General features: G+C 37.0%; 1 protein-coding gene across 1 annotated transcript in view; it reads right to left on the bottom strand.

Annotated features, from left to right (window-relative positions):
- Nucleotides 1–27,905, bottom strand: part of ARHGAP18 (Rho GTPase activating protein 18) — a 194,347-nt gene that overhangs the window by 150,682 nt on the left and 15,760 nt on the right. The window lies entirely within an intron of this gene.

Here is a 27,905-nt window from a genome sequence, read left to right as displayed (position 1 = left end):
TCCATGCTCAACATGGGGCTTGAACCCATGACCCCAAGATCAAGAGTCACATGCTCTAAGTCAGCCAGGCACCCATCTTCTTTGATTCATTTTATTCAATTTCTCATGGAATTAATATTTATAAAGCTCCATGTTTTCTTCCACTCCCTGCCTTTATGAAGGCTACGGGGGAACGTGGGGGAAGAAAAATGCAAGTGGAGAAAAGAACAATATACTCTGGTAAATGTAGGTGATTCCATAGAGAATTTTACAAGTGAGTTATCATTTTCATTGTTCTAAAAATCTTTATAATCATTGCCAATAGCTTGAAGGTAGATATATCATGCTCTGTCCCTAAGCTAAATAAACTGTATTTGTTTTAAGCACTAATGTCACATTTCAAGAAAAATGTGTACCTAGAGATGACGATTGGGATGGTATAAAAATCCCAAATGTATGAGAAAAAGGAAGTAGGGATTCTAGTCCTCAAAAGGAAAAAAATATTCAGAAACAATAATAGCAAACTTTTTTTTTTTAACTGAATGTGTATTATAGACCAGGCATTGTGTTAAAGAGTTTACATGCATTATCTCATTTATTTCTTACAGCTACTCTACTAGATATTATTTTACAAGGAAACCAAGAATTAGAAACATTCACCCAAGATCACAAGCTCACAAACGGAGAAGGTAAAACCTCTCTGTAGGTCTGCCTTACATTAAAACCTAACATCTAGTTCAATCTGCTATAGTGACTAAAATTTAAGAGACAATGTCCCAGCCTCTCTTTTAGAGGATGTTGTTCTTGTAACACTGTGGCCATCACCTGGGAAATATGACTTTAGGTAAATCATCACCTCAATACATGACTGTCATCATCTATGGGAGTTTGGGTGATTTGCTAAAATCTCCTATAGTTCAAATTCTGTAACCTGAAATATTGGAAAATATATTGAACAGAGAATGTATTTTGTATTGGTCTAAATGGCAGAACTAGAATGAATGGGATGACTCAGTGACTGACTAGATATATCGGTGTTTCTGGTACACCTCAAGAATAAAATGGAGAATCTCAGCATTAGAGAATATGCAAATGAAAATACAAATCTCAAACTTATTCAGTGTTGAATACATCCACACTATAGCAGTACAGAATATTCTTTCCTAACAATGGTAAAGTAGAACCACAAGTAGACCTGGAATTCAACTATTATAAAATTTTAAAATTATATTTTGTATTTTCTATTTATTTACTTATTTATAATTTAATTATTTATCTATTTAAATAGAATTTACTATTCTATTTATTCTGTATTTCTATGTATATTTCTATTATTCTATATTTTTACTCTATTCAAGGTAATGTCTTTTCTTTTTAAGATTTTATTTTTAAGTAATCTTTACATCCACCATGAGGCTTGAATTAATCACAATAGTTCATATTCCATAGACCAAGTCAGCCAGGAGTCCCAAGGCAGTGTCTTTCTTTTCTTTTCTTAGGCTCAACTTTGTTTTTACGTATCATCCTTTTCATGTATTACCAAATTTGGTGTGCTAGCACTTTGTTAAAGACTTTTGCATCTGGTTTCACAAGTAAAATAGGAAAATATGCTGTAGTAGACAAAATAATACCCACCTCCCAAAGATGTCCAGAGTCTAGTCCTTGAAATCTCTGAATATGTTACATTACACAAGAAAGGGATATTAAAGCTACGGGTAGAATTAAGGTTGCTAATCAGCTGACCTTAAAATAGGGAGTATATATCCTCAATTCTAGGTGGGCCCACTGGAATCATAAAGGTCCTTAAAAGTGAAAGAAGAAGACATAATAGGAGGTCAGAATGATGCAACAGGATACGAATTCAACTGTTATTGTTGACTCTAAAGATGGGAGAGGGGACCAAGAGCCAAGGCAGGCTCGCAGTCTTTTAGAAGCTAGTAAATGCAAAGATTCTCCCAAGAACTTTTGAAAAGAAATGCAACCTTACTAACACAATTTTAGACCAGTGAGAACAGAATTGGATTTCTAATCTAAAGACTGTAAGTCCATTTGTTTTAAGCCACCAACTTTATTGTAATCTGTTACAGCTACAATAGAAAACTATTACATGAGCTTAGGTGGAATTCCACAAAGAAAAGCAAATAATCATATTATCATATTAGTTTCTTATAATATCCTTCTCAGTGTTTGATACCAAGGTTCTTGTGATTTCAAACAAAATGTTGACCATTCCCTCTTTTTCTCCTATCTCAAAGAATTTGAAAAATACTCATTTTTTCTTAAGTGTTTTGTAAAATTCATCACTGAAGCTATCTGGGCCAAGGGTGTTCTTTGTGTGAAGGTTTTGCTTGATTTGTTTTTTTAGGTAAGCTATACACCTACCAAAGGGTTTGAACTCTCAAATTAAGAATTGGCTTAAAAAATTCTTAGGTTATATTTTTAGAAATTTATTTCAAATAATTTTCAAATACATTTATATTAAGTTGTTCATGAGATCCCTTTATCTAATGTCCTTACAATTTATGGTCATGTCATTTCTTTTTCTTGATACTGTTTTTGGTGCTCTTTTCTTACTCTTAGTATTGCAAAGAAGTTACTACATCTCATTTGTCCCTTTAAAGAATCTACTTTAGGATATGTAATTGTTCTTTACTGTATGTTATTCTTTGTGTCATTAAATTTATATTGCTAGCTTTATTTTTTCTTCTGTGTTTTGGCTAAATTTTCTAGCCTTTTTCTAGTTTCTCACCTTAGATGCCTAGCTCACTGATTTTCAGCATTTCTTCTATTCTAGCATATACATATCAAGCTATCCATTTCCTTCTAAATAGGACTTAAGTTTGCCTGTATCTCACAAATAAACAATACATAGTATTATATTTTTATTATCATTGTAAAATATTATATAATTTTAGATTAGGTCCAAATATTAGAGTATTTATTTCCAAACATAAGAGCTTTTTCTAGTATTTGTTGTTGTTGCTGTTCATTTCCAGCTTATTTTTATTGTGATCAGAGAATTGAGTAGGATTTGAATCCTCTGAAATTTTAGGGAACTGTCCTTGATTCAGCATACAGTCAATTTTAATGTTTTGCATATACTGAAAAGAAGGTCTATGCTGCATTTGTTGGGACCCATATATTCTTATTAAATCAGTTTTGCTGATCATATTGTTCACATTTTCTACACATTTATGGTGTGTGTGTGTTTTAATCTCCCTGCTTATTCTAGTAGTTATTCAGAAAGATATGTTAAAATCCCACCTTTGGTTCTGGATTTGTGCATTTCTCATTGCAGTTCTATAAATTTTATGTGGCAGTTACTTCTTATTGCAAATTAATGGACTGGTATTTTAATCTTTACTTCAGCCTTCTGTGAGTGTTATTTGGATAGAGTGAATCAGGCTCCTAAATGGCCCAAGTATCCACAAGAGTCAGAGGTTCTCAAACATTGTGCCCTGGGTCCCATTGTGACTCTAGTGAAATTTGTGAGCAATTTTTCAGGACAATGTTTTTGGATGCATTGAATAAATACAAAAACAAGTGAAATTACTTTAAAATGTAGTTGACTAAGTGCTAAAAAAAATAAATTTGGAGGACATACCAAAACCAGTTCTAAAAGTTTACAGCAGTATATAGCTCTATCTTAAGAAGCAAGAAATCACCAAAAATTAACCTTACAACTAAAGGAACTAGGGGAAAATAGGAACAAAGCCCAAAGTTAGTAGAGGTAGGAAATAATAAAGATCAGAGAAGAGACAGACTAAAACAAAACAAAAACCAAAAATGAAAATAAAAACAATTAAAAAAGACCAATGAGACTAAGAACTGGTTCTATGAAGACAAAATTCATAAACCTTTAGCCAGATTCATCAACAAAAAAGAACACTCAAATAAATAAAGCCAGAAAAGAGAAGAATAACCAACACCACAGAAAAATAAAGGACCATAGGATACTACTACGAAAAATTATGCCAACAAAATGGACAAACTAGAGGACATGGATAAGTTTCTAGAAACATATAATCTACCAAAACTAAAGCAGGAAGAGATAGAAAATTTAAACAGACTGATAAGTAGCAATAAAATTGAATCAGTAATCAAAAAATTACCAACAAACAGAAGTACAGGACCAAGTAGCTTCATGGGTAAATTCTACCATTCTTCTTTAAAGAAGTAGTACCAATTCTTCTCAAATCATTCCAAAACATAGAAAAGGGAGGAAAACTTCTAAATCCATTCTACAAGGCCAGCATTACCATGATACCAAAATCAGATAAAGACATTCAAAAAACAAAAAACAAAACAAAACAAAAACTGCAGGCCAATATCCCTGATGAAAAAAAAGTGAAAATTCTCAACAAAAAATTAGCAAATGGAATTCAAAAATGTATTAAAAGGATGATTCACTATGATCAAGCAGAATTTATTCCAGGGGTGCAAGGATCATCAAGCCAATATACACAAATCAATCAACATGATACATCACATTAACAAAATAAATAACAAGAACCATATAATCATCTTAATAGATACAGAAAACACATGACATAATTCTACATCCATTTGCGATAAATAAAAAAACAACTCTCAACAAAGTAGGTTTAGAGGGAATACACTTCAACATAATAAAATGCCATATATGAAAAACCCAAATCAAACATCATACTCAATGGTGAAAAACTGAGAGCTTTTCCACTAAGAACAAGACAGGGTGTACACTCTCACTACTTTTATTTGACTAAGTACTGGACTTCCCGCCCACAGCAATCAAACAAGACCTGAGAGGCATTCAAAATGATAAGGAGGAAGAATGCCTGGGTGCCTCAGTTGGTTAAGCATCCAACTCTTGATTTCAGCTCGGGTCATGATCTTAGGGTTGTGGGAGCAAGTCCCACATCAGGATCACGCTCAGTGCAGGGCCTGCTTGCTCTGTTCCTCCCTCCACTCACACTCTAAATAAAATCTTTAAAAATTTTTTTAAGGAAGAATTAAAATGGTCACTGCTTTCAAATGATAAACTGAATATATATGGAAAACCCTAGAGACTCCATGAAAAACTTTTGAATAAGTGAATTCAATGAATTTGCAGGATACACAATTAGTATACAGAAATCTGGACTTCAAGGGAAGATGGTGGAAGAGGAGGATCCGGGCTGAGAATCATACCATAGATACACCTAGATGATACCCACATCAGTGTAAATAACCCAGAAAATGACCCAAAGACTGACAGAACAAACAAGTGGTAGGGAGAGACAGAGGGAGAGAGAATGAAGCAGACTCCCCACTGAGAAAGAAGCCCAACATGGGGGGCTTTATCCTAGGACACAGAGATCATGACTTGAGCCGAAGAAAGATGCTTAACTGATTGAACCACCCAGGTGCCCCACCACCTGGAATTTTAAAAATCATTGAGCTTGGCTATGGGAGATCCAGAGGGCAATGGGAAACTGAGTCCTTACCCTGGAAGAGATGGCACAACAAACACCACCACTGAGATATAGTACAGAAGCAACAGTTTGAAAGATGCCTGGGGTGTACAGGAGAGAGATTTGTCTGCTAACCTCAGTGTCTGTGCTGGAGGCAAGGGGATCTTTGGAATACTTCAAGAACAAATGAGCTGGTGGGTACCATTTCCCTCCTTTGTGTCCCAGCATAGATACACAGACACCTGTGAGAAGCAGCACAGTGTGAACACTCCCATATACCTTGTTAACAGCATGCTAACTCTTGCTAACCCCCACACAATTCAGCAGATCTGTGCCCTCCGAACCAGCATCAGCTCCAAGTCCCCTCTGACAGTAGACTTGTGCAAAACCTGCTAATGCCATGTGCCCCATCCCATGCTCTCCTATGAACCATTTCCTCCCAATCGGCCTCCTCCCACAGCAGACTGGCACAAACCTTGCTAACACTGTGCACACCCACATTCTCCTGTGGAATTGGCAAGAGTCCATCTGAAGTAGTGCCACAAGTGTGGCAGGGTGCAAGCAGCCCTGACTGGCATCAGCACCACCTGAAAATGACTCCTGCCTCCAGAACAAAAAAAGATAACCACATACACCAGTTAGACTGCAGTCCAAGCAGTGGGCTGGGGCAGACATCTGCTCTGACTACAGGGCTTGCCTGCCAATAAAAGCTTCTCGGGCAACAACACAGGGACAGTGCCCTGTAGTTCAGTGCTACTGCATCTCTGGCAAACAGCTGGTCTGCCCAACTCCAGCCCAAGGTGTCCCAGACTGGCCCACTTACAACACAGGGACAAAACGCTGCCCACAACAGGTAATGAGAGCCATTGCAGACAAGTAGATTGAAGGTACATGTGGGAGCACCACAACAGTAGGGCACACAACACACACATACACAGGAGATACCTGTGAAGCTCCAGGTTCTGATGAACAGGGGTCATTGCACCACAGGCACTATAGGACCTCTTCTTCATAAGGCCATTACTTTTATGAGTAGGTGATGTAGTTGACTTTCCTGACATATAGAAACAGACACAGAGAGAAAAAATGAGGAGACAGAGGAATAAAATGAAGGAATAGAACAAAATCAGAGCAGGAGAGCTAAATGAAATGGAGATAAGTAATATGCCTGATAGAAAATTTAAAGTAATGGTCATAAAGATACTCAATGGAGTTGAGAAAAGAGTGGAGGACTTCAGTGAGCTTTTCATCAAAGCGATAGAAAACAAAAAACAACCCACTGAGCCACCCAGGCGCCGCTGCCTTCGGCTTGGGTCATGATCTCCGGGTCATGGGATCGAGTCCCGCATTGGGCTCTCTGCTCGGCGGGGAGCCTGCTTCCTCCTCTCTCTCTCTCTCTGCCTGCCTCACTGCCTGCTTGTGATCTCTGTCTGTCAAATAAATGAATAAAATCTTTAAAAAAAAAAAAAACAACCAATCAGGGATGAAATTAAAAATACACAAGACAGAATAAATTGCAGACTAGAGGAAGCAGAAGTATGGAGACGCGACCTGGAATAGAGAGTGAGGGAAAGCAATCAAGCTAAGCAGGAGAAAGAAAAAAAAAAAATACAAAATGAGAATAGATTACCAGAACTCAGAAACAACATCGAGTGTAATAACAGTCACGTTATAGAGATCTCACGAGAAGAGAGAGAAAAAGGGGCACGAAATATATTTGAAGAAATAATAGTTGAAGGGGCACCTGGGTGGCTCAGTGGATTAGGGCCTCTGCCTTTGGCTCAGGTCATGATCCCAGGGTTCTGGGATCGAGCCCCGCATCAGGCTCTCTGCTCAGCAGGGAGCCTGCTTCCCTTCTACTCTCCCTGCCTGCCTCTCTGCCTGTCAAATAAATAAATAAAAATTAAAAAAAAAAAAAAAGAAATAATAGCTGAAAACATCCCAAATTTGGGGAAGGCAACAGAAAGCCAGGTATAGGATGCACAGAGAGCCCCCAGCATAAACAACACAAAGAGGTCCACACTGAGATAGGTGGTGGGTATTAAGGAGGGCATGTATTGCATAGAGCCCTGGGTGTGGTGCATAAACAATGAATCTTGGAATACTGAAAAAGTTAAATTAAAAGAAATGTTAAAAAAAAAAAAAAGATACATAGCAGGGTGTCTGGGTGGCTCAGTGTGTTAAAGCCTCTGCCTTCAGCTTAGGTCATGATCTCAGGATCCTGGGATGGAGCCTTGCATCAGGCTCTCTGCTCAGCAGGGAGCCTGCTTCCCCCACCCCCCGCCTGCCTCTCTGCCTACTTGTGATCTCTATCAAATAAATAAGTAAAATCTTAAAAAAAAAGTTAAAAGAAAAAGATACATAGCAATTAAAATGACAAAAAGTACTGAAAAAGAATTTTAAAAGCAGGATGTGTAAAGAAAAACAGTTACATACAAGAGAAATCCCATAAGGTTATCAGCAGATTTTTCACCAGAAACTTTCCAGGCCAGGGGAAAGTGGCAGAATATATCCAAAGTGCTGAAAGAAAAAGCCTGCAACCAAGAATACTCTATAGAACAAGGCTATCATTCAGAATAGGAGAGATAGTGTTTCCCAGACAAACAAAACTTAAAGGAATTCATCACCACTAAATGAATCTTATAGGAAATGTTAAAGGGGCTCTGAGTGGAAAGGAAAGACCAAAAGCAGCAGAAAAATAAAAAGCACAAAAGCAGTAAAATTTTCTATAAAAATCAAAGGATACACACACACACACACACACACACACAAGTAAAGTATAACACCATCTACTGAAGATGTGGGGGAGAGGGAGAGGAGTAAAAATTTAATTCTTTTAGAATGGGCTCAAACTTAGGTGACCATCAACTTAATATAGACTGCTATATGCACAAGATGTTACATATAAACCTAATAGTAACCACAATTTAAAAGCCAGTAATAGATACTCAAAAGATAAGGAGAAAAGAATCCACGTGTATTACTCTAGAAAACCACCAAACTGTGAGAGAAGAGAGCAAGAAAAGAACAGCAAACGACATAAACAACCATATAACAAAACGGCAGTAAGTACATACCTACCAATAATCACTTTTAATGTAAATGGACTAAACACTCTAATCAAAAAATAAAAAGTGATGAAATGGATAAAAAAGCACGACTTAGGGTGCCTAGCTGGCTTAGTTGGTAGAACATGTGACTCTTGATCTCACAGTCATGAGTTGGAGGCCCAGGCCGGGTGTAGCTATTACTTAATTTTTTTTTTTTTTTTTTTTTAAAGCAAGACCTATGTGCTTGCTTTTTAAAAAGCAAGACCGATATGCTGGCTACAAGGAACTTGCTTCAGACATAACACATGCAGATGATTGAAAATAAAGACATGAGAAAGCATTTATCATACAAATGACAGTGAAAAGAAAGCTTGGGTAGCAATACCTGTATCAGCTAAAAAAAGACTTTAAAATAAAGACTGTAACAAGGGACAAAGTAGAACACACATATTCATAAAGAAAACATAAAGAAGATATAACTATAAATATTTATGCACCCAACATGGGAGCACCCAAATACATAAAGCAGTTAATAATAAATATAAAAGAAGTATTCAATAGTAATACGATGATGGTAGGGAACTTTAACACCGCAGTTATATCAATGGGTAGATCATACACACAGAAAATCAAGAAGGAAACAGTAACTTTGAATAACATTGGACCAGATGGATCTAACACATGTATTCCAAACATCCCTTCTTTTTTCAAGTACGCATGGACTATATATTCTTTTCAAGAACACATGGAACTTTCACCAGAATACATTATGTTCAGCCAAAAACAGGCCTCATTAAATTCAAGATTGAAATCATTTCATGTATCTTTTCCAGCCACAATACCATGAACTTAGAAATCAATAAGTAAAAAACATAAAAAGACCACAAATACTTAAAGGTTAATTAACATGTTACTAAACAGTGAATGGATCAATTAAGAAATCAAACAGGAAATTAAAAAATACATGGAAATAGATGAAAATAAAAACACAATGGTCCTCAATCTTGGAGAAGCAGCAAAAGCAGTACTAAGAGGGAAGCTTATAGCAGTTTTATAAGTCTACCTCAAGAAGCAGAAAAAAATCTCAAAAACCCTAACTTTATACCCCAAGGAGGCTAGAAAAAAAAGAATAAGCAAAACCTAAAGCCAGTAGACAGAAGGAAATAATAAAGATTAGAGCATAAGTACTGGAATAGAAACTTAAAACAAAACAAAACACCAAACAGTAAAACAGATCATTGAAACCAGGAGCCGGTTATTTGGAAAGATTAATAAAATTGATAATCCTTTATCCAGACTCATCAAAAAGAAAAAAAAAGAGAGAGAGAGAGAGAAACTCAAATATCAGAAATTAAAGAGGAAAAATAACAACTCTCACTACAGAAATACAAAGAATTGAAAGAGGATATTATCAAAAAGTATACAGCAAAAAATTGGACAACCCCCCAAAAATGATTAAATCCTCAGAAACATATAACCTCCCAGAACTGAAACAGGAATAAAATTTGTACAGACCAATTACCAGCAATGAAATTGAATTAGTAAACAAAAAACTTCCAACAAACTAAAGTCCAAGAACAGATGGCTCCACAGGTGAATTCTGCCAAGTATTTACAGGGTTAATACTTATTATTCTCAAACTATTCCAAAAAACAGAAGGAGAACTTCCAAATTCATTCTATGAGGCCAGCATTACCTGGATACCAAAACCAGATAAAGATACCTCAAAAAAGAAAACTATATCTCTGATGAACATAGGTAAAAAAAATCCTCAACAAAATATTAGCAAAGCAAATCCAATGATACATTAAAAAAAATCTTGACCACAATCAAGTGGAATTTATTCTTGGGATGCAAGTTTGGTTCAGTATTTGCCAATCAATCAGTGTGATGTATCACATCAATAAGGGAAAAGATAAACACCATATGATCATTTCAATAGATGCAAAAAATAGCATTTGACAAAGTACAACATCCATTCATAATAATAACCCTCAAGCAAATTGCTTAGAAAGAACATACCTCAACATAACAAAGGCTGTATATGAAAAACCCACAACTCACATCATACCCAATGGTGAAAAAGTGAGAGCTTTTCCACTAAGACCAGAAACAAGATCAGGATGTCTACCCTCACCTTTATTTAACACAGTACTAGACATCCTAGCCACAGCAATCAGACAAGAAAAAGAAATAAAAGGCATACAAATTGGTAAGGAAGAAGTTAAATTTTCACCATTCATAGATGACATGGTACCACATATAGGAAAAACTGAAGACTCTGCCAAAAAACTACTAGATCTGATAAAGGAATTTAGTAAGGTCACAGGATCCAGTATGAATATACAGAAATCAGTTGCATTCCTATATACTAAAAATGAAGTAACAGAGAAATTTAAAAAAAAAAAACATTTCATTACAATTGCACCAAAAATAATAAATACCTAGGAATAAACTTAACCAAGGTAGTGAATGACCTGTACTCTGAAAGTCATAAAACACTGAAGAAAGAAACTGAAGAAACTGATACAAACTAATGGAAATTAGTTTGTATCAAACATCAGAATTTATATAAATACAAAATTAAAATTTATACAAATAAAAATACAATCCAAAAAACTTCTGAACAGCAAAGGAAACCATTTTTAAAAAGACAGTCTACTAAATGGGAGAACATTTTTTTTTAAGATTTTATTTATTTATTTGTCAGAGAGAGAGAGAGCAAGAGCAAGAACAGGCAGACAGAGTGGCAGGCAAAGTCAGAGGGAGAAGCAGGCTCCCTGCGGAGCAAGGAGCCCGATGTGGGACTCGATCCCAGGACGCTGGGATCATGACCTGAGCCCAAAGGAGCTGCTTAACCAACTGAGCCACCCAGGCGTCCCTGGGAGAACATATTTAAATGATATATTTGATAAAGGGTTAGTGTCCAACAAAATATATTAAAAAACTTCTACAACTCAATTTCAAACAAAACAAATAGCCCAAGTAAAAATGAGAATACATGAGCAGACATTTCTCCAAAGACCTATAGATGGCCAGCAGACACATGAAAATTTGCTCAATATCAATAATCATCAGGGAAATGCAAATCAAAGCCACAGTGAGATATCACCTCACACCTTGTCAGAATGGTTAAGACCAAAAACAAAAGAAACAACCAGTGTCAGCAAGGATGTGGAGAAAAAGGAGCACTCATGTGCTGTTGGTATAGCCACTGTGGAAAACAGCAAGGAGGCATCTCAGTAAATTAAAAATAGAGTTACCATATGATCCAATAATTCTACTAATGGGCATTTGCCTAAAGAACATGAAAGCACTAATTCAAAAAGATCTATGTACCCCTATGTTTACTACAGCCCTATTTATAATAGCCAAAGTATGGAAACAACCCAAGTGTCTTTTGATAGATGACTGGATAAAGAAGATGTGGTATGTGCACAATGTTATATTATTCAGCCACACACAAAAAAGGATGAAACCTTGTCACTTGCAATATCATGGATGGATCTAGATAATATAATGTTAAGTGAAATAAGTCAGAGAAAGACAAATACCATGATTTCACTCATATTTGGAATTTAAGAAACAAAACAAGGAAAAAAGAGTCCAACCCCACCCCCCAGACTCATAAATATAGAAAACAAACAGGTGATGACCAGAGGGTAGGTGAATGGGAGAGGCAGTGGAATAGGGAAAGAGGATTAAGAGCACATTTATTGTGATGAGCACAGAGTATTGTATAGAATTGCAGAATCACTGTATAGTACACTGGAAACTAATATAACTCTGTATGCTAATGATACTGGAAATTTAAAAATAAATGCATAGCAAAAAAAAATTTTTTTTAAAAACCTGTTATACTTCTATACACAGATAGTGAACTGCCAGAAAGAGAATTAAGAAGCAATCCCATTTACAGTTACACCTGAAAGAATAAAATACCTAGAAGTAAATTTAACCAAGGAGATGAAAGATCTGTACTCTGAAAACTATTAAGACACTGATGAAGTAAACTGAAGACAACACAAATGGAAAGACATGCCATGCTCGTGAACTGGAAAAATTAACATTGTGAAATATCCAAAACAAATATCTAAAATATCTAAAACAATCTACAGATTCAACATAATTCCTATAAAATTCCAATAGTAGTATTCACAGAACTAGAAGAAATAACCCTAGAATTTGGGTAGAACCCCAGAAGACTCAGAACAATTGTCGAAGCAATCTTGAGAAAGAAGAACAAAGCTGGAGGTATCACAATCTCAGCTTTTTTTTTTTTTTAAGATTTTATTTATTTATTTGACAGACAGAGATCACAAGTAGGCAGAGAGAGAGAGGAGGAAGCAGGCTCCCTGCTAAGCAGAGACCCCGACGCAGGGCTTGATCCCAGGACCCTGGGATGATGACCTGAGCTGAACGCAGAGGCTTTAACCCACTGAGACACCCAGGCGCCCCACAATCTCAGCTTTTAAGATACCCTTCAAAGCTATAGCAACCAAAATACTGTATAACTAGTACAAAAATAGAGTGATCAATGAAACAGGGTAGATTGCCCAGAAATAAACCCATGCTTATACAGACAATCCCTGACAAAGGGGGCAGAATATATTATGGGGAAAAGACGGTCTCCCTTACAAATGGTGTTGGGAAACCTGGACAGCTACATGCCAAAAAATGAAGCCAAACCACTTTCTTACATCATACACAAAAATTACCTCAAAATGGGTTAAAGATCTAAATATGACACCTGAAACCATAAAACTCCAAGAAGAAAACATAGGCAGTAATCTCTTAGACACTGGTCTTGGCAAAATTTTTATGGATTTCTCCTCAGAATTTTTAAAATTTCTCCTCAGAAAAAAAGAAAAAGAAAACAAAAGCAAAAATAAACTATGGGGACTCTACCAAAATAAAAAAGACTTTTGCACAGCAAAGGAAACAGTCAACAAAATGAAAAGACAACCTACTGAATAGGAGGTTATATATTTGCAAATAGGTATTTGCAAATAGATATTGCAAGGCCTTTCCAATCTGGTGTTAATACAAAGAACTTATACAACTCAACATAAAAAATCAAAACCAAAACAAATACTCTTAATTGAAGAATGAGCAGAGGACCCTAATATTTTTCCAAAGAGGATGTACAGATGGCAAACAGACACATAAAAAGATGCCCGGGATGCCTGGGTGGCTCAGTTGGTTAAGCAGCTGCCTTCAGCTCAGGTCATGATCCCAGCATCCTGGGATCGAGTCCCACATCGGGCTCCTTGCTCAGCGGGGAGCCTGCTTCTCCCTCTGCCTCTGCCTGCCATTCTGTCTGCCTGTGCTCGCTCTCTCTCCCTCTCTCTCTCTGACAAATAAATAATAAAAAAAAAAATCTTTAAAAAAATTATATAAAAAAAAAGATGCCCAATGTCACTCATCATCAGAAAAATGCAAATCAAAACCACAATATTACCTCATACTGGTCAGAATGGCTAGTGTCAAAAAGACAGGAAATAATAAGTGTTGGTGAGAATGTAGAGAAAAGGAAAGCCATGTGCACTATTGGTGGAATGTAAATTGGTGCAACCACTGGGGAAATAGTCTGGAGAGTCCTCAAAAAACTGAAAATAGAAATATCTACCAACCAGCAATTCACTACTGAATATTTACCCAAAGAAAGCAAAAACACTAATTCAAAAAAACATTTGCATCCCTATGTTTAGTGCAGCATATTTAAAATAACCAGACTACAGAAGCAACCTAAGTGTCCGAGATAGATGGTGTGTACACACACACACACACACACACACACACACACACACAGGAATATTATTCAGCCATAAAGAAAGAAAGAGCCCTTACCCTTTGCAAGAACATGGATGGAACTAGAAGGTGTTGCACTAAGTGAAACAAGACAGAGAAAGACAAATACCATATGATTTCACTTACATGTGAAATCTAAAAAAACAGAAATGGATTCATAAATACAGAGAACAAGCAGGTGGCTGCAGGGAGTGGGGGTTGGAACTGACAAAATAAGCAAAAGAGATTAATTTGTACAAACTTTCAGTTATAAAATAAGTCACAGAGATGAAAATACAGTGTGGGGGAAAAGTTAATACTATTGTAATAATGTGTTATGGTAACAAAGTTTATGGTGTTGATCATCACATAATGTATAGAATTGTCCAATTACTACATTGTACAACTGAAACTAATATGCTGTATGTCCACTACCCTCCAACAATAATTTTAAATGTTAAAAAAATTGTGATACTGTAACACAATTCTTTCTTTACTGATGCTTTCAATAATAAGACCTAAATGGTGGTTTTTATCACCTCCAAAATCTCAGGCTAATGACAAGCACAAGCAGTTCTTCAAGATCTCTGCAACTGTCATGTGATATGAAATATCTGTGATATTAGTGAAAAAGTAAGATTCTGTTAATGCTATAGTGGTTTACTGCCTATACTCTTACCAAAAAGGAAATGTTCAAGATCAATGAGACATTAGTGAAAACGAATTTGCAATATTTTTTTTCTGCTCCAATTCACAGGGACACTGAATTCTCTTAAGAGGTTCATGTTTCTGGACCATAAGCTTAGAACCTCTGCTTCAGATTGTCACATCAAAGGTGGACCTTTCAGAAGGTGCTTTAATGGTGTTCTCACTTCTAGGCCACTAATTCCTGCTTATGCAATTCTCATTCTTGTATTTTCTCCCCCCTTTCCTCATTCTTGCTAGTTCTCATTCTTCAGTTTATAATAAAAACAAATGCATAATTTTCCCCATCCCTCAAGCATCTTTTTCCCCAACTTCACTATTTTAGTAAATTATGTAATTTTTTTTAAGAAATAGGACTGTTTTCCTTCCTCAATCCATATAGCAATGTATTTCTATTATTGCATTTATCATATTATGTTTGGCCTTATGGATATTGGTGTACTAGTCTTACCTACATTATTAAATGATAAGTTAGTATAAAGCTTTACTCAGCTTTGTATTTAATGCAGTATAAATATGTGTTCAATAAATGTTTGTGTACTTTGTAGCCAAAGAGCCTTACCTTCTAAAATTTTTTATCTTTAGACACTAATTGAGTAAATGGGGGAAAAAAACTGCCTCTGACATTTCCTTTTTATTGTCCTATTTCTTTCTTGAATTACCTAAATCTAGATGAGATCCTGATTTTATTCATATTATCTAATTTAGATGCATATCTAAATTTTAAGTGGAAACCACCTAAATGCCCATTTATAGAAAAATGGACAAACTATGGTATTTTCATACAATCAACATTTTTAAAATTAGTTTTTGATATACAAAACAACATAAGTGCCTTTCAAAAGCATCATATTAAGAAAAAAACCAGATAGCCCAAAAGATAGCCAGACACAAAGGCATGTATGCATTTCATTTTAAATCAAGTTCATTAATGGACAAAATAATCCATGCTGATGGAAATCAGAATAGTGGGAGTGGCAGGATCTGACTGAAAAGAGCATAGGGCACCTTTTGGGATAATGGGCTTGACTTTATCTTAATCTGAGTGGATGGTTACACAGGTGCATACATCTGTATTCATTCATCAAGCTGCATACTTAATATGCTTCCATTTGCCATTGGTAAATTATACCTCAAAAGTTAAAGGAAAAACTAGCTGCAGTATATGTAAGAAAATGTACTAGGCACTAGTCCATGCACTGATGATAGAGCAATAAACAAAACTGTGTGATAAAGAAGAGAAAAAATGAACAATACATTGTGATTTTAAACTTCTTTGACCAGAGTAAAATACACAGCTAACGTAACTTGAATGACAACCTTTTGAAAGGAGTCCTTGTTGATTTCCTATTTTTATTATAGCTTAATGTCTTTATTAGCACATTTTCTTAATATACAAGTAGTAAATGCTCATTTTAGAAAATATAGAAATTCCAAATAAGCATAAAGAATATTATTTGCCCATAATCCCACCACAAAGATTATTCTCTTTTTATAATGGCTAAATAAATTATTTATTCTATTGTGGGCTACATGCAAGTTAACAAGGAGTTTCTAACCATAAATTCCAGGATCCCTTTAACATTGAAATTTTCCATACTGATCAATTCATCTCTCATTAAAGAAACAAACAACAAAACAAGAAACTCAACTGGGACAGATATTATGTATAGCTTTTCACAACAAATAAAGGAAATAAGGATCTATGCACATTTACAAAATAAATTTCAATCACATTAAAAAAATACACTAAGTTGGATGGAACATTCTTGGCTTTGAGGATCCTTGATTTTAGTCACTGGTTTTGGAAATTTTCAGTACGTAAAGTGCTTATACCCAGCCTTATAGAGACAATGGGGCAAAAACAGAGTCAGTCTTAAGAATAAAGTGTTTCCATAGGTCCCCATGGCATGCAGCAGCAGCATTTCCCAGTCAGGAGTGGGAAGAAAGTCAGGCATTCTCTGGTCAGTGTATTTAGAAAACAAGCTAGCGTCACCTTGGGTGGCTCAGTCAGTTAAGGATCCAACCCTTGATTTTGGCTCAGGTCATGATCTCAGGGTTGAGATCAAACCATGCTTTGGAATCCATGCTTGTTGTGGAGCCTGCTTAAGATTCTCTCTCTCCCTTCCCCTCCCCAAAATTATTTTTTAAAAAATAAATAAAAAATAGGAAACAGGCTATGTCATTTCTTACCCTAGGAAAATTTACACAGTAGAGTGACACTCCCAGATGTCCTACCATGGGAAACAAAAACCTTCTTTTTGTTAAACATTTCCAAACGTATTTGCCTACCTAAGCCACACTTCCCCACTCTCAACAACTAAGAATGTCAGAGTAAGGCCACACCTTGGAAACACTAGCATTATCTGTTCATCATGATGATCCCCGTTAGCTTTCCACCCCCACCTCTACATTCTCCTAGGTACCCCAGACTTCCACCACGGCAAGGCCACTGCCACTCCCTGTAGACACCTTGGTGTCTCACGAAAGCCATACCTTGGAACACGCCATTTCCAGAGTGGGGACACGCTACTCTCCTTCAGAATCCTAGCTGGTAAATGCATTTTCATCCTTCACACTGCTCAACTCTCTGCCTAGTGAGGGAGACAGGGCCAAACCTTCCTTTAGACTTCCATCTTCTGGTATAATTGACATCATCACGGGCCTTTCTGCAGTAGATTATATTTTGTCCTTTGTTAAGGGAGATGGGCAGATGGGTTCGTCACAAATATTAGCTCAACAAATGGTAATTGAATAGTAGATTACGACACCAGCTCTTTTCACAGAAGGGAATCAAAATGAAATAACTGTTAGATGAAGGTACCTATATTCTTATTTCAGCAACTGATTTGTGGAGGCAGAATTCCTACAAAAAAGTATCCTTCGGAATGGCTCCAGATTCCTCCATTTTTCATCCAGTGGGAATGCAAATGGTTTTAATGGCACTAAAGTGTATGCTTAAAAATGGTTTTTTAAAAAAGCAATCAATTTTATATTCCATATAACTTGCCACAACTTTTAAAAAGCAAATGGAAATATGAAGTATTTATACTCTCCCCCCTCTGATTGTTGGGCGAGGAACACCATTAACTACATTAAAAAAAAAAAACAAAAAACAAAAAACAAAAAAAACCAATTTCTTTGGAGAAACCAGAAATTTTAAGATGTGTTGAGCTGACATTGAAAACAAAACTGAGGGTAACAACAAACAAAACCAGAAGTGAAAAAGTCATATATGCAAAGATAGGAATTTTTATTATGTAATTAAAACACAAAGAGCCCGTTAACTAGAGAAAACAAAGAATCACTTCTACAAATGAAAACCCCATTAGTCCCACTTAAGTTGCCAGGGACAGCTTACAGCTCACAAGTGACTATAAAGTAAGTCCACCGGCTTTACAATAAAACACATTCTGATACCCCAGAAGAACTGTCTATGCGAGAGATTTTTATGTGGCTCATAAGCCTATTCCAAAGGATATTCCAGTAGAGAGGTTGCTGGCGGACTTTGATCCAGGACACGCTTGTAATAACAGGACCCCAAGGCATTTTCTCATAACTTTTCTTCAAAGCGGACAACACTTCTGGTTTGTTTTAGAATAATCTATGCTAACTTTATAGGCAAGCTACTTTGTTATTCTAGAATCTTAATCAAAATCTCCAGAATTTATAATATATGCAGAAAAATCCACTACATTTAAACTTTAATCCATTATTCACATGACTTATAAACACACAGATCAGACACACTCTGGTACTTTTACTTTTGCTATCCCTAAAAATAAAAGACTTTTGAAATGGGCTTAACTAAGACTTTCCAGGTTTCCCCTATAAGAAGATAACATGTAACTATAATGAAAAGTGATCAGTGAAGAAATACAATTCGTCCCATACAATGTACCAACATCCCTAGATGCTTTCCCAGAAACAGTTAAAGCTTTGCAGGTAAACAGTAATAACAACCACTTTGTAGAACACAAATAATTCTAAAATTTTCTGTTCATATTTTGTAGCTATTTTCTTAAACGTGAAAAGACAAAGAAAATGATAAAGAAAAATGATAATCTATTTACTTTCATGATTTTGCAGGAAACAGTAAGTTTAGTATATTCTCTCACCTTTTTTTATTGAAACCAAGGCCAAGAATTTATGTACTTTATAGTCATTCCCCCACAATCTGCTATAGGCTACACACTGAATTAATCTTTTCCCTTACTTTTTGCAGATTGATAATCCAGGTTTATAAATGAGGAGAAACCAGTTCATCTAGAAAAACTAAGGACAGCCAAGTGGCCACCAGCTGCTTCCTCTTTGCCCCACTGAGCAATTAACAAGCCTCTGAGCTCTAGGACACTCACTGAAATCACCACCTCTCATCTCTGTTTTTTGCTCTGACCCCTCGAAGGCTATCCAGAGACGTAAACTTTGCAGGTATCTAAATAAATAATGAGATGAGTATTTATCAATTCTGCATGACCTTTCATGCTTGTTCCCTCATCATGGGAACATAACTTTCCTCAAATGACTCCAGGATCAAGTGCCATTTTATTGCTGCTCCGTGATCTGCTCCTAAAGCCTAGTGTTGAGATGCTGACACACGGACTCCTCAAAACAACCTCCTCCCTGCTCATTTCTCTGCCTGGTGCCATGGCCTTCTCTCCATGGCATTCTAAACTTGAGTTTTTGACTCATTTCTCTGTGGATTTCTTGGAGTTGACAGTTTGTTTTGGACTGTGGTCCTGGCCCATCCCTCCCAGTTTGGTCAACTTGCCCCGAGCTTTGACTCCTTAAGTGCCAGATGCCCAATAACAATCAGCCTGTTTTCTAGCTGACTCGATTCCTGACGTTGGTGCCCCCAGCCTGTCACTCTCATTGGGACTTCTAGACAGAATAACCCATAAAGTAATGAGCACGCATTTATTTTGCAGCAATGTTCCACGCTGCTTTGGCAGGTGGGAGAAGGAGGAACCAAAGATGTAGACATCATGAAAAGGACTCCAACTCCAGAAGTGACATATACCAAGGGGAAGACTACACCTTCTTAGCAAAATGTGAGCCATGCAGGAGATTCACTAGAGCTCTAATATTTGACATACTGAATAAGGTTGATCATCAAAATATCAGTAAAGGCAAACGGGAACTGGTATCAGAACACTGTATATTATTTAAAGTACACAAAATTAGGGCACCTGGCTGGTGCAGTCGCTTAAGCATCAGACTTTTGATTTCAGTTCAGGTCTTGACCTCAGGGTCCTGGGATTGAGCCCCAAGTAGTTGGGCTCCCTGCTCAGCAGGGAGTCTGCTTGTCTCCCTCTCCCTCTCCCTTGCTTTAATAAATAAATCTTAAAAAAAAATACAAAATTAGTAAATTGGGTGCAAGTTTGGTCGTTCTCAACAAAGCTTTTTGTTTTCTTCATACAATCACAGATTTAAAAGAATCTCTGAATATCATGGGGTAATGGTGGAGACATCACCGAATGGCATGGAAAGTCTCTACCATTTCATGCCAAACATGTATACGTCACTTCTCCCAACCCCACATACAGCCCCCTGGCAGAACCAGAATGCTGGAAACCTGCAGGCTTCTGTCTAGGTTGGTGAAGCTCCCTTTTTACCATCTGAGTTACATAGGATATGACCAAGAGCTAGTAAGCTATTCAGACTAGTTGGACTTGTTATCTTAATTAAGGACTCGAACTACATATTATTCAAACTGGTGAAATAGAAGTTCAGAAAGAACGGCTTCTATTAAAAAGCAAACCCAATGCCTTGGGAATCCTATACAAAGGCAGCATGCCAAGAAAAATGCTGGTGCATTAGGTAACAGGGAGAAAGCCATTAAAAAAAAAAGAAAGAAAGAAATAGAGGGAAAGGGATAGAAATCCAGAATTCTAGAATTCTACATTAAGAAGAGATTCTAAGCTCTAGTATCATAAGATTCTTAGTTTTATAAAACACACCTCAAAATACACAACACCCATATGTTTCTATACGATTACACACCAGGTTGTAAATAGGGATTTCCTGTTTTTGCAGTATTTTGAAAGCAGTCATGGGAGCAAGAGGAGAGAAAAAAGGCTATGAGAAAAAAGTTACACAATAAACAACACTATGTATAAAAAGAATCACAAAAGGATGGTCCTTAAACTATTAATAGTAGTTATCTTGGAACAACTTTAGCTTCCAAACATTTCTTTATGTATTTAAATATTTTATGAGAGCTTTACATAATCACAAGAAAAAAGAGGCTACTTTTCATTTTGGAATTTTTGTTCTTTTGGTTTTTTTTACTATCAAAAAAAGAGAAGAGACCATAAGACTAATTTTAGGGGGGAAAATCAATAATGATACATTGCATGAAAATTACTTTTGGTCTTTGCTGATCTCTTCTTACAGCAGAGAGAAGGGACCACACCTCTACCACCCACTTCCCATCACCCAAAATTCATTCTTCAAGGAACCAAGTGATCTGTTGTTTTAAACCTCTTCCATTCTCAGTTGGCAATACTTGACCTCAGCTCCACATTTTCTAATATATACGTGTTTGTGTGTAGATCTCTCAGAGCCCTACTTGTAATTTCCAAGTCAGTTTGCCCTCTGGTGGATTTTCAGTATTTAACCTTGAGACAGTGTTTCATTCAAGCAATCTGTATTAGATATCACAGTTTATTGTAAGCCTCTGACAACCCAATAGATAGGGAACATCACATAGGAAGGTGTTAATTGCAAGGGTTAGGGGACATTAATTCCAATGATGTATTCCCACATAAGGGAAAAAAATCCTAGGCAAATCTTATTTTTTTTTTAAAGATTTTATTTATTTGAGAGAACACGCATGAGAGAGCACCGCAGGGATGGGGAACATGGAGACAGACGTAGAGGGAGAGGCAGGTTTCCTGCTGAGCAGGGAGCCCAATGCAGGGCTTTGATCCTAGGACCCTATGAACATGACCCAAGCAGAAAGCAGACATTTAACCAACGAAGTCACCCAGGCACCCCACCTTAGCAAATCTTTTTTTTTTTTTTAAAGTTCACCTAAAAGAAAAAGCTAATAGGGAACAAATTCTCAAAGATAAATTATAATTTTGTAAAGAAAGACAAATACCATATGATTTCACTCATATGTAAAATTTACAGATGAACAAAGAAAGAAAAGAGACAACCCCCCCCCGCAAAACACACACACACACACACACAAAAAAAACACAAAAAACCCAGTTTCTTTAAATACAGAGAACTGGTGGTTGCCAGAAAGGAAGTGGGAGAGCTAAGGAGGAAATAAATAAAGGGGACGAATAAGAGTGCACCTATCTTTATGAGCACTGAGAAATACATAGAATTGTTGAGTCACTATATTGTACACCTAAAACTAATGTAACACTATGTCAAATAAAAGAATTTTTTTTAAAAACCAAAACTTTATTATAATGCAAACTAATAATTCAGCAAGATCTGGGACCAGAGAGAAGAACCCAGCTCCTCTTACTATGTTATGTTCTAGCAACTCTTTGGAGTTCTTGGGAAGTGACCATTCATGTATTCTTGAACACTTTTTTCTAACATTTTCCCTTTTCCAATAAATCTCAATCCTTAGATTTCAGTGCTGTTTAAAAACAAACAAACAAACAAAAAATACAAAACCACAGCTTTTTCACAGTATTTTTTCTTCTCTAATTATTTCTTAGGCAGGTAACCTAGCAGTTCCCATTTACACATATGATGTGTATCAAATCCTATACCTAAGATTAACCTATATACAGGGGGAGTTCAGGCTCACAGGAAGCTACCAAACTTGTGTTTCTATGTTACAGATATAAGTGGTCAAACTGGAATTTGGACATATCTGGAACCGCCTGGATTCTACATGAGAGCAGGTGCAATGTGTCCAAGATAGGGAGACGAGTCCTCCAATCCTCTGTTTTTACTAATAGCTCAATTAATCCAAATCTTACTTAGGAGCAGATTCTGCAAGTTCAGGTTTACCGGGCTAGAGTTCCATCACCTTGGTTGTGATTCTAGAGCTGTTTGATTCTAAATTTCCCCGAAGGGCATCTGAGAAATAAAAATGGAATATTCTTGAGCAATGCTGGACTGACATCAATTTTCCTAGTCCACTGCAAAAACACATCCAGGCACTTGGAGTTAAAAGGATCACAACTGAGAAGAAACCTTCCTGATAGGGTGCTTTCACTCACACCAGACTGTAATGGAAGCCATTTCATTAAGAGGCTCCTGGCGGTAGAAACTGGAGTGTCTCTCAGTGCTGCTGCTTGGCTTATGCAAGAGTCTTGACAGACGCTGATCAGGCATGGCTGTCCTCAGCCTGTCTCAATAATTCATTTAGTTTTACTTTCACTTACACAAAAACACGCACCACACAAGTGTATTATTAAAAGTCACTGCTATATTTAATATTAACATCAAGAGTATGTATTCTAAGCCCAACAAAAAATACAGTTATTTCTCACTGGGAAGAAAATATGGTTAACTCCACATACCTTTTCTCCTGGAAGTAATAATGAGATTATTCAGACGCCACGCAGTCTGTAACGCATGAAACCAGAACTTTCAGTCTCAGTGTCAAAAGTAGAAGTCAAACACAAAAATAACTAATACAGCAGGATTACACAGTTTGCAAATTCTCTGCTTTCCATTATTCTTCCCCATATCAAGTGACTGTAAAGACAGGCAACAGGGTGGGGGAGGGGAGGAAATCTGAACTTGGGCACCAGGAATCCTGGATTCTAGTCCTGACTCTAATACTAACCTGTCAGAGGACCACAGACACGTGCCTTAATTTCTCTCCTTACTTTCCTTACAAGGGGAAAGGGAAGAAAGGTGAACCCAAGAACTTCTAAAACCTCTTCCAGTCTAACCCCCTCCAATTCTAGCTTCTGTGTTGAAGACCATGACCCAACCTATAATAATACTTCCCTACTTTAAACTTTTTCTTACTTGACACTTTTATTTGGAATTTTTGGTATCATTGTCCAGCATCCTCTTTAGAGAGGCTGGGGGGGAAGACCACTCTGTTGCAGGACTGACCAAACATCTACTCTTACTTTCTTCCCCCCAGTTTTACTCAAATAATCAATATACGGTATCATATTAGTTTAAGGCACACAGTATAATGATCTGATAGATGTATACATTGTGAAATCAATACCACAAATTTAGTTAACATCCATCACTTCACAGTTATATTTTTTCTTGCAATGAGAACTTTCGAGATTTACTCTCTTAGCAGCTTCCCAGTAGACCACACAGTACTGTTCCCTATAGTCACTGTGCTATACTGCACATCCCAAGACTAATTTATCTTATGCTTGGATGTTTGTACCTTTTGACCACTTTCACCCATTTCCTCCACCCCCAGCAATCACCTCTGAAGTACTTTTTTTATTTTTTTTTTTAAAGAATTCTCACATAAGGGGCACCTGGGTGGCTCAGTAGGTTAAGCCTCTTCCTTCAGCTCAGGTCATGACCTCGGGGTCCTGGGATGGAGCCCCACATCGGGCTCTCTGCTCAGCAGGGATCCTGCCTCCCTCCCCTCTCTCTGCCTGTCTCTCTGCCTATTTGTGATCTCTCTCTCTGTCGAGTAAATAAATAAAATCTTAAAAAAAAAAAAAGAATTCTCACATAAGGGAGATCATACAGGCACTTTGAAGAAATAGAGAACTGAGGAAGGAGAGATGGAGAATGACCAACTCCTGGGTGCAGTGAAATTTGTGGTTCGTTGATACAGTTGACAAAGGATGTTATTAGACTTTTCAGAATTACAAATGAGGTTAGAAGTACTATTTGATATGAAACAGATTCTATTTCACAATAATTAACAAGGGGAAAACGAAGCATGCTAAATCACATCAGAAATTTCCTTGGGCTCCGCAAGGAAGAATGTGAGTCGCTTTTATTGCTTTTCCTATTCCTGTGCTCCTGAAGCAGGAGGAAGAGCCTTAGTCATTTGCAATTAATTACTCATTGAATTTTCTGAGCCGTGATCATCTTTCCTTTTGAGCTTTCATCTAAGTATCTCTAAGAACTTTTGAATATTAATTATACCAACAGTGTCCTGAAATAATTTGGGGCTGTGATTAAAATTACATGCCCTACATTTGTTACTCTCTTCAGGTGAAGCTTACCCAAAAAAAAAAAAAAAATCTTAGAAGGTTAGAGCTTAGACAGATGTTAATACCCATCAGGCCCCACTTCACGTTTATAGATGAGGTTCTAAGATTACAGATGTTAAGGGGCATGCCGGATTTCACCTTGCTAGCCACAAAGCAGACTCAGCATACAGTAAACCACATCCTCTTCTCCAAGGCCTCACTTGAGCTTGTGCCACAATAACATACTTCATACTCCTTTTTTACCCATTCACCTGAGTTACTAAAAAAACTAACTTCCAGATAACTTTCTTAGAGACAAGGCCAGCTTGTAGGTGGGAATGGTCTGGGAGCCTAAACATATTTTTCCTTCCTGAAATGTTTGATATTTGTCTCACCTTTTCAAAATGAAGGTAATTACCATGAGGTCAATTATCTCCATGTAATGAGTTGCATATAATTTTGGAGTTAGAGGAGATAAATTATGTTTGAGCCCAAGAAAGCAGCCTCCAAACATCAAAAAGTCTGCTTGATCTGGCTGGTAACATGACAGCTGGGTTCAAGCATTAGGCTACCTGTTAGGGGTCATGATAACTGGTGAAGTAGATTTGGTACTGTTTTGGTTTTTTTTTTTTTTTTTAAGTGATCTATAGTCCCCAAGGTTCTCTGGGAAGAAGAGGCCACCGGGGTGGGAGGTAAGGACACGAGAGTATAACTGAGAGAGAAATAGGGCATCACTTAAAGCATATCTAAAAAAATTCCAATTAATGGGGCCCTCAGGTGGTTTAATTGGTTAAGTGACCAACTCTGGGTTTTGGCTCAGGTCATACCTCAGGGTCATGACCTTGGGGTCTGAACTTGAGCCCCACATCCGACTCTGCTCAGTGCAGAGTCTGCTTGAGACTCCTTCCCTCTTCCTCTCACTCTGTTTGCCCCCTTCCCCACTGTCCTTCTCTCCCACATAAATTAAATCTTAAAAACAACAACAAAAATGCTTTCCTGGAAAGAAGAAAAATAGTAGAATTAAAGGCATGCCTCATGAGTGTCTTTGGTCTTCACAACTGCATAAACCAGTAAGGGCTGAGGGCTTGGGCCAAAGATAGTCCAGTTATTTTGAAGCATGTTTTAGAGTTACCTTATTGGGTACTTACCATGTGCCTAACATTTACAACCATTTGTATTAGCTCATTTAATTCTCCCAATAGTTCTGTGAGGGGGACTCAGTTATTATCCCCACTTCACAGATGAGAAAACTGTGGCTTAATGAGATAGAGTATCAAGCACAGGGTCACATGGTTACTGAATTGGAGGAGTCGGGTCTGAATCTTAATATCCAGCTTTGAATATCCATGTGGTCTTCTTTGAGGTAAGTGTGCCATTTGAGTGTCAGACTTATACCATGGTGTGGACTAGTTGGAATAATTTATTAGATTTGAAAGAGAGAAAGAGAGTAAGCAAGCAGGTTGGGGGTGGGGTGGTGGGAAAGTCAAGCAGACTGGGCTGAGCACGGAGACCAACATGAGGCTTGACTCCATGACCTTGAAATCGCCAGCCAAGATGAAATAGAGTCAGTTGTTTAACTGACTGAGCCACCTAGACGCCCCTCCAGGGAAGCTGTTTCTAAAATTAACATACACTAGTGTACCCCTTCTCAATGTATTATTTGAAGGTACAAGGCTGAAACTCATATTTCTGTCCACCATTATTTCTCATTTCTTCAGAGAAATCCAGAAAATGTGGTAAAATGGTATCGACCTGGGTCACATAAGAGAATCTAACCTGAATAGTTCATTCTTTATTTTTACCCTTGTAATTTCTTTCCTTTGTTTTCCACCTTGTACTTTATTCTATCTCATGAGGCTCTGCAACTCCTCAAAGAAAGCATAGATGATCAAAAGAGAAACAAAATAAATTTGGTAATATTAATATTCAGGCTAATAATTTAGTACTAGTTAAAAATATAAACTAATAGAGGCCAAAGTCTAAAAGCTTCATGACCCCACAAAAGATCTCTAGAAATAAATATGTACCCTTTCTGGCTATTTTCTTGTGCCTTGCATAATGTCACAAGCCTGTGTTCCTGGTAACATATATTGTAATGTCCAAAATAGCATAGAAATTCATTTTATAGAGTTCACAGGAGTAGTTCTTGACTATACCTGCTTTTTCAGATATTCAGTTTAATTTAATTTTGCTACAGTAGAGCCAGAGTTACTTAAACGAAATAATGCCAGATTGGTTTGGTTAATGTTCTGCCAAAAATAGAGAACTGGTTTTCTGTTAGATTTATCAAAATTCTACTCCAAATTGGAGATAAGGCAGAGTTTTGTACTGGCAAAATATCAGGTCAGGTGTTCCTTCTGTTAGTTCTCGGTAGTCTGAAATCCGCAATGATTCACTTCAGAAAATGAATTCTACCGCAATTAGAAATAAGGGTTGCATGTGTCCTATAAATGTCTTCTATCTCTTTTGTTCTCGTGCGCCATCTAGTGTTGTTTAAGGGAATATTCAGCTAAATTTTTATCCTTCTGGGAAGATGAAAGCCTTAGTGTGGAAAGAGACCATTTAGTCCAAAGCCCTGCCCTCGTTTTCTGCATGAGGCATTCACCCTGCTCTATGGAAGTGAAATGCAGATAATTGCTGATATATATGGGATTTGATTGTATTCTAGAATAGTGGGGGACATAGTATCCTGTTGACTGACTTTATTGTTCATAATCATATGAACAGTTTCAGTGGCACACAACTGAGATTACACAATATTCGGAATAGAAACTTAGGCATTACAGTGCGTTTGGAGACAAATAACTCTAATTTGGGGAAGGTCATACACTTCACTCAGA

Source organism: Neovison vison, chromosome 1, assembly GCF_020171115.1.
Source record: "Neovison vison isolate M4711 chromosome 1, ASM_NN_V1, whole genome shotgun sequence".
In the NCBI taxonomy this organism is placed as follows: Eukaryota; Metazoa; Chordata; class Mammalia; order Carnivora; family Mustelidae; genus Neogale; species Neogale vison.
The sequence above is the reverse complement of the archived record's forward strand: the minus strand, read 5'-3'. Positions and strand labels throughout refer to the sequence as shown.